Source organism: Camellia sinensis, chromosome 7 (assembly GCF_055761805.1).
Source record: "Camellia sinensis isolate YWXY chromosome 7, ASM5576180v1, whole genome shotgun sequence".
NCBI lineage: Eukaryota > Viridiplantae > Streptophyta > Magnoliopsida > Ericales > Theaceae > Camellia > Camellia sinensis.
The window spans coordinates 115816841-115824305 of NC_138967.1; the positions used below are offsets into that span (position 1 = coordinate 115816841).

Sequence of the window (7465 nt, forward strand, 5' to 3'; positions counted from 1 at the left end):
TCCAGTTGTTAAACTGCCCCAATCCTTTCCCCACAGCCACCAAAAATGACATAATTATTTTGATTCTCCACACAAATAGTATAAAGCTACAAAAGATATTGATACCCTTGTAGAAGCCAAAATAAATCATCAAGGCATGAATGATTTCAAACTTTCTTAAGCTAGAATAATTTAATAATAAAACAAAAAAGTGATCTAAAACTCGAGATATGCACTTGTAGAAAATGACAATATTATTTGAGAAACAAGACATTTAATAAAAGATTAGATACTAAGCACGACACAACAAAGAGAGTAGGGGTAATATGTATACATCCATTCACTTATAGATCAATGTATTGTGCTAGTCTAAAACAATACAGTCTACACCATTCAAGTTTTTTTGGTGTCACTTATAGATCCACTCACTTCTCTCAAATTATTTCCCAGCAAAATACACATTAAACTCCCCTTGCTATTTTTTTGCTTCTTCAGAATCTTTGCTAATTGAATCTAAGTGTGAAATGATATACATAAAACTATGACAAACTCTAGTTCTATCAAACCTTATGAACAAAATTTCCTTATATATGCCTAAAACACAAAATTATAAAACACCAAACATAAGCAAAATTAAAGCAATTATAGCAATTATAGTCCATTTCATTCCATATTACACCAAACATAAGCAAAATTATAAAGTTCTTCACCAAATTACTGTTCTAGAGCTTCTAGTATTACCTCTTCAATTTCTCTTTTCCATTTTCTTTCCACTTGCTATAACAAATCAGGCTTGTATGTGCTGCGTGTGTGTGTGTTTTTTTTTTTCTAGTTTTGACTAAACCAAGACATGCTAGTTCGAAAAATTGACATTTACTCTAAGAAAAATTATTTTTCGTAGTTTTGTTAGTAATGAACCGTCTTCAACAAATAATTCACTTTTTAATGGGGCTCTAAGTAACTAGCTCCGGATACTAATTCCATGTTCATAGAAGATGCTTTACCTTCACTGTTTCAAAATCGAGCACTGAAGAGGACGGTAGTGAGAGATCTTATTTATTTTTAGGTAAACTTACAATTATTGACATTTTTTAATAGTGTTTGATAAAAAATATCATTATCCTAGGACATATTAGCTAATAAGTCTACCTATTAGGACTTCTACTTAATTCCTCTATTTTTTTTGTAATCTCAAGTTTGAAACTACTCAATCGACAATCCAACGAGTAACTACTCTAATTAAACACAAACATATGATCAAACAGTGAACAAGCTAGTTTGCCGGCATGGCAATTATATCTGCATTTGTTCCAATGTGAAAAAGAGATAATTAAGCATAACAGCATTCATGTAACCACCCCACCCGGGTATGTCGGCTTTTAATCCCATTTGGCAATGCATTTAAGACAACCTGGAAGTATTACTACATACCCAATAAGATCAAGGACAAACACAAAATGATTAAAAATAGAAAAGAAACAAACAAACATAAACTGACAACCTCATTTTACAATGACATATAATTCGACAAGAGAAAAAAAAACACGTTACAACACACTATAGTCAGAAATCAACCACTCAACTTCCGGGTAATGCAAAACTGATCATGATCAATTATATGGGGCATTTGGACAACAAAAAGGTTTGTTTCATGCAAATCCACACCTTAAATTCCCCGAGCCAATGCTCAATTTTGACCCAAATGCTAAAACAACTGTCATTACATTACACGAGCCTAAATTATCTCAACGTATGATCACATGTAACTATTTTCCTTGCAAAAGAAATGAAAAGGAAGCTGTTTCAATGGTCACAATATAGATTCAAAAAACTTTCTATTTTGGGTAAATCCATCTCTAAGTAAATCCAAACACTACAAAATCAAAATCATTTTATGATTACGTTCACCTGTTTCGAATCAAATGAATTTTTTTGGGAAATTTATTAACTTTTTTTAATTTAATAATATTTGACCAATGTTTCCACTTCTAGCACTAAGTTGTATGGGAAACACTGTATATGAAGCAACTTTCTTTCTCACAATTTTTTTCCTAGATAATTCTAAAGCCCTAGAAATATCTCACTTCCGTAAGAACAACGCGAAAACACCGGCAATTTGGCAAAACAACTACTTCACAATCAATGTTCAACCCATTATGTCAAATTACAGGATCAACCATAAAACCAACAATTTAAATTGTAATAAATGAACATAAACACACAAAGATACACATACATATCTAAAACATAACAACAACAATACTAAACAATCCATAAATATCCAATCCAAATATATGATTGTGATTTCAAAATCAAACTCACCTAAAATATGGCACAACTTTTGCACATCACTCGGAGAAGGAACAGTCCCATGGCCTCTGCTGCAGCTGTTCCAAAGACACCAGCTAGCACTCCAGCGGTATTGGATAGTCCCAACAATACTCCCTGCAATTGAAAATTATAGCTAAGAATTTCTCCTGAAACATTTTAAAATTTGTTTTTGTAAATTTTCTTGCCAAGATATGCAAGGAAGAAACAAGTTTGATATGGGCAACAAGCAAAGATATAATTAAGGATCTCTTCTCAAATAATCATTGAAAATTTTATTCAAAGAACCAAAAATTAAATCATAATAATGGTGAAACTTTCCACCTGAAAAATATGATTGATGTTTGTCTTCATCATGGCAGTACTATTTCTTAACACTCTAAACCCAGCTCCACTCTCCTGTCAGCAGCAAATATATATTAAACACAAGAAGCGCAATGATTGGTAACCTCTTAGTCCGGATTCTGAAGGTTAACTAGGGTTAGAAAGGTTTAATTTACACCTCTTGACTGTAAGTCATGCTTGTTATTCAAAATAAATAAATGAATAAATTGTGCAAACTTCAGAACTACATTTGAATGTTGTGCTTTTAGTAGTTGAATCACAATTCATGCGACAAACAAGGCACAACTACTCAAAAACTCAAAAGTAATGAATCAACAGAAGATATTAAGGGAGAAGAATGTGATCTACATTGAGCTGGAGCACCATCAAGCCGATAAGAAATACAGAAAATAACGAGTGCAAGCATGATTGTTCATAATAGAAGAAGGTATCAGAGAAAACATAAGAGAAGTGTACCTTCCTGTAATGTCTATGCAATTTTGCCCATCAACTCCTGCCCATTTTCAGCCGCATAAACCTGAAGAAGAGTATAAAAAATGGATTATTATGGTAAATTGTAAACAGAGAGACATGCAATTAAAAGTCAAAAGCAACAAAAACAAATACCTGTAAATGCTAAAACAGCAAAATGAGTAAGACATGTATAAACTCTTACACAGCTAGAATTAAATCAGACCGATAGAATTCTTATTCTTCCCAATCAAGTGAACCCTGCATTCAAGGTTTTATACCAAAATGCACAAGGCTTTCAATTATTAGTATGCAATGCCATGATCTACATAAACGATACATTTATTTTCAAAGATTCGACCAACACTACCAGAAATGGTTTTCTAGGAACTCCAGATCACTCGTATCTTTTTACTGCCAACAAATACCCACCATACAGCGCTTATTGTGACAACTGTTTTAGATCTATGCATAACAGACCCCACTTGTATGGCCTCTTGTACTTAAACGTATCAACAAAGAGAATGAACTCAAAACTGCAATAATTGCAAATAAAATTTGAATGAACAATATTTAGAATACATAGAAAGGCCTTCAACTTACTCTCTTTTCATCTGGGCCCATGCACCAATGACCAAAAGGCTTTCAATTATTAGTATGCAATACCTCACAAGCATTTTTTTATTTTTATTTTTTTTTATGCTTTCTGCCACTTGTTGAACTTATCCCATCATTAGCTTTCACAGCTGCTTGCTGTTCAGAACCTTCTCCATATCTAGATTGACCCCTGAAAACACAAAGTATAAACCCACCATAAGAAAACACCTTACAAAAATATTAGCAACAAACTGAGTTGAATGTAAGCACCTTACATGTAATCAATAACTGATGAAATTCTCCGTGAATCCACATAGGAAATAGTAAGTCAACTCAACACCAAGTAATCAATTTTTAAAACTCAAAAATTAACGGCCTAAGGAGGATAGTGAAAATAATTTAACTAATGGTAAATTAACTATGCTGCAGATGTGTTATCATTCCAGATTTACATAACCTGGATTTAGAAAGCTTTGATAAACAAGAATCTTCTGTTGATTCAACCATCATGCAATGGGTATCCAACCCTACTGCCCATATTGCAAGGTTTTAAAGCCCATGTCGTCGCGTATCAGCCAGTTCAAACAGGTTTTCTGGCCATAGAATCTACTACAATAACTGGCAATTTAAAACAAACGATTTGGGTGCAAGATGGATGAGGTAGTAGGAGTAGGAGGACTACTGTACATTGGCATGTGTGATTTTACAAAAATCGTCTTCCAGCAATGATACATGCACAAAACGTTATGCGTGTCTCACAAAATGTTCTCCTTGTAATACTTGAATTACTATACTACAAATGGCAATTTCCAAAAGGAAACTGTAGCACAAAATACATTGTTTAGATGCTAAAGATCTAAACCCTGCCCTGAATAAATACAAAGAACAAATGCACAACCCTATCTTGATGACCAAAAAGAACTATGAAAATATAGGGTTCCTAATTAAATAAACAACTCAATTTAATTCAGCCAATATTATTGTACAGAACCCAATTTTCACTTTCAAGAACAATAAGCAAAACATACAAGATTTCAGTTTTCTTGTCTGACCCTTTTCTCCTAATTTCCTTTCCCATAATTTGTCCACAACCAAATTAATTGCCAAGACTAAGCCAAACATAGTTCAATTAAAACAACCAAAAACCCTAATTTTCCTATTCCCAATAAGAACAATCAAAAGGGGTCCATACAACTGAAAAATCCACTAGTAGATTGGATAACTTGCAATGCTAATTCAGAACCCTGTCAATTACCAGTGAATCAAACCACCATTTATTGATTTATCATATAAATTAACCAAATTTATGTACGTTCAGAATTTATTTCACACATAAACCAAGTAACATAGGAAAAGAACATACCTCTATCATCAAACCATAATGGAAATGAGTGGGAGAGAGACAAAGATGAGAGCTGCCAATAGACTTGCAGAAATGATGACAAAGATGAGAGCTGCCAATAGACTTGCCAATAGAGTTGCCCATAAGGAATTTAAATATATCTGGCATATTTAAATACATCCATCAGTTTCATAGATGAACCAAGATTTAAAACACAAAACAGAAATGATGTCATGTACACCTACCCTATGAGGTCTAAGAACCTTCAATTATTCAAGATACTACCCACTTTGCGTCAAGGATAATTATGAATACATAAAACAAATTAATAGGACTTCAATCCTGAAGCAAATTAACACATAAAACAAATTAATACATAAATCCAGTCCAAGCACCTTCAATTATTCAAGATACTACTCACTTTGCATCAAGGATAATTATTTAGAATTGAAGTCCTATTAATTTAGAATCTAAACAACCCATGTCTAGAAAAATGAGAACTCCATGGCTAGAACTAGAGGATAAACAAATTTTTTTCAAATTCAACATGCCACAACGACAACCGCTTTAAAAGGACTTTGAAGCCATTATCACTTATCAATTGACTTCATAAAAAATTAAATATTCATTTAACAACACAAAACATGGTAATCAAACAGAATACTCATACAATTTGATCTGGTTTATAAGAGATCCCATTCTCTTCTGCTAATCAAATTTTAAGAGATCCCAAGTCCTTAAAAAAATACTCTGTCTCCATATGAAATCAACAAAAAGCCATAAAAAAATCAAACCCTGTCATTGTCCATCAAAAGCCCCCAAAATTCAAGCATCTAGCTACAAAATACAATGAATAATCCTTATCCTAACAATTGGGAAACCAATAAGCCATTAATTTGAGCGTGTGTGTTCACCCATGAAACAATCGCCAATTCACCATATAAGCAGAGATACAAGAATCAAACACCAATTCAACTCAATTTCATAGCAATTCAACCAAAACCCATCAAAATTCAACAACCAAATCACAAATTCATCGATTAAAACCCAAAATTAAACATACCGACCTGACGATTAAGCGAAGTAGGGTCGTGTCTGGCCCAAAAACATCAAGCAAGGACTCGTAACTACACTCCTTGGGATCATACTGAACCCTAACGACCTCCGAGTGATTCGTGGTCCCAGAACAGACATCATTGTAGCTAGGGTTGTGAAGATAGCCCTGAGTGTACCCAACCTCTCTGTCTTCGTGACTCCAGGAACACCAGATATTAGATCAAACTCAAGAACAGTGAAGTAGTGAGATCAGCTACAGAACAGTGAAAAAGGATTAAAGGAATTTATATAAGGATTAAAGATCAAACCCAAGAACAGAAAAGTAGTGAGATCGCTGATCGGCGCTCGCCTCCGTGAGTGTGAGAGAGAGAGAGAGAGAGAGAGAGAGAGAGAGAGAGAGAGAGAGAGACAGTGTTGTTTCGAAACTTAGGCTCTACAAACTTGAAAGGAAATGAAAAAAAGGGGGGAAAGACGGGAAAAAAAAGGGGGGAACTTAAGGTTTTGTTTGGTTTAGATTTTCGGAACATTTTTAATATTTTGATTTTTAGAATATTTTTAATATTTAATTTTTAAAATGTTTTTAATTTTTTAAATATTTCTAATATTTATACAGGTTTAAAAATTAATTGACAAAAAAATTAATTGACAGAAAATAATTGACATAGAAGTTGTTTGAAAAAAAAATGATTTGAAAAAAAAATATTCAAAAAAAAATTACTTAAAAACAATTAATTGAAAAAAAAATATTTTTTTATTTGAGTATTTTAAAAATAGTTTGGTTATGACTGTTGATCAAAAATACGGATATCGAGTTATAAGTTGTGTGTTTGATTATCAATTATAGGTTGAATTAAGTTTTGAAAACTCATCACCAAACAAAATTTCTTATTTCACATGTCACATCAAACTTTCAAAACTCAATTCCACATACAATTCAAAACTCAATTCAACACTCTATTAAAAAATCATAATCAAACAAATTTTTTGTAGTACAGGAGAGGGAGCGACAGTAGTGGTGAAGGTGGTGGATAAGAGGTGGTGGTGGTGGCGAAGGAGATTAGTGATGAAGTTATGGTAGTGGTATGGGAGACGGAATGACGGCGGTAGATGAGAGGTAATAGTAGTAGTAGTAGTAGTAGGAGTGGTGGTGGTGGTGGTGGTGGTGGTGGTGGCAGTGGTAGTGGAGTGGTGGCGATGGTAGTACTCGTGGTAGTCATAGAGGTGAAGTGGCGACAGTGGAAGTAGTGGTGGTGGTGGAATGGCGTTTGCAGTAGTGGTGAAGGTGGTAGAAGAGGTGGGTGGTGAGAAAGAGAGATGAGTGCGAGATAGAGAGAGAGAGAGAGAGAGAGAGAGAGAGAGAGAGAAAGA

At 33.7% G+C, this 7465-nt stretch overlaps 1 long non-coding RNA gene across 2 annotated transcripts; it reads right to left on the bottom strand.

The window, feature by feature from the left end:
- Positions 1 to 2160: 2160 nt before the first annotated feature.
- LOC114299914 (uncharacterized) lies at positions 2161 to 6469 on the bottom strand. Of its 2 annotated transcripts, XR_014334694.1 has the most exons (6): positions 6109 to 6469; positions 5063 to 5202; positions 3259 to 3889; positions 3109 to 3169; positions 2632 to 2706; positions 2161 to 2424 (listed from the first exon to the last, which is right to left on the bottom strand). It is a non-coding gene; the product is annotated as an uncharacterized LOC114299914 (long non-coding RNA). The 2 variants fall into 2 exon arrangements; XR_014334693.1 differs by having other exon boundaries at positions 3109 to 3889.
- Between the last annotated feature and the right edge of the window lie 996 nt (positions 6470 to 7465).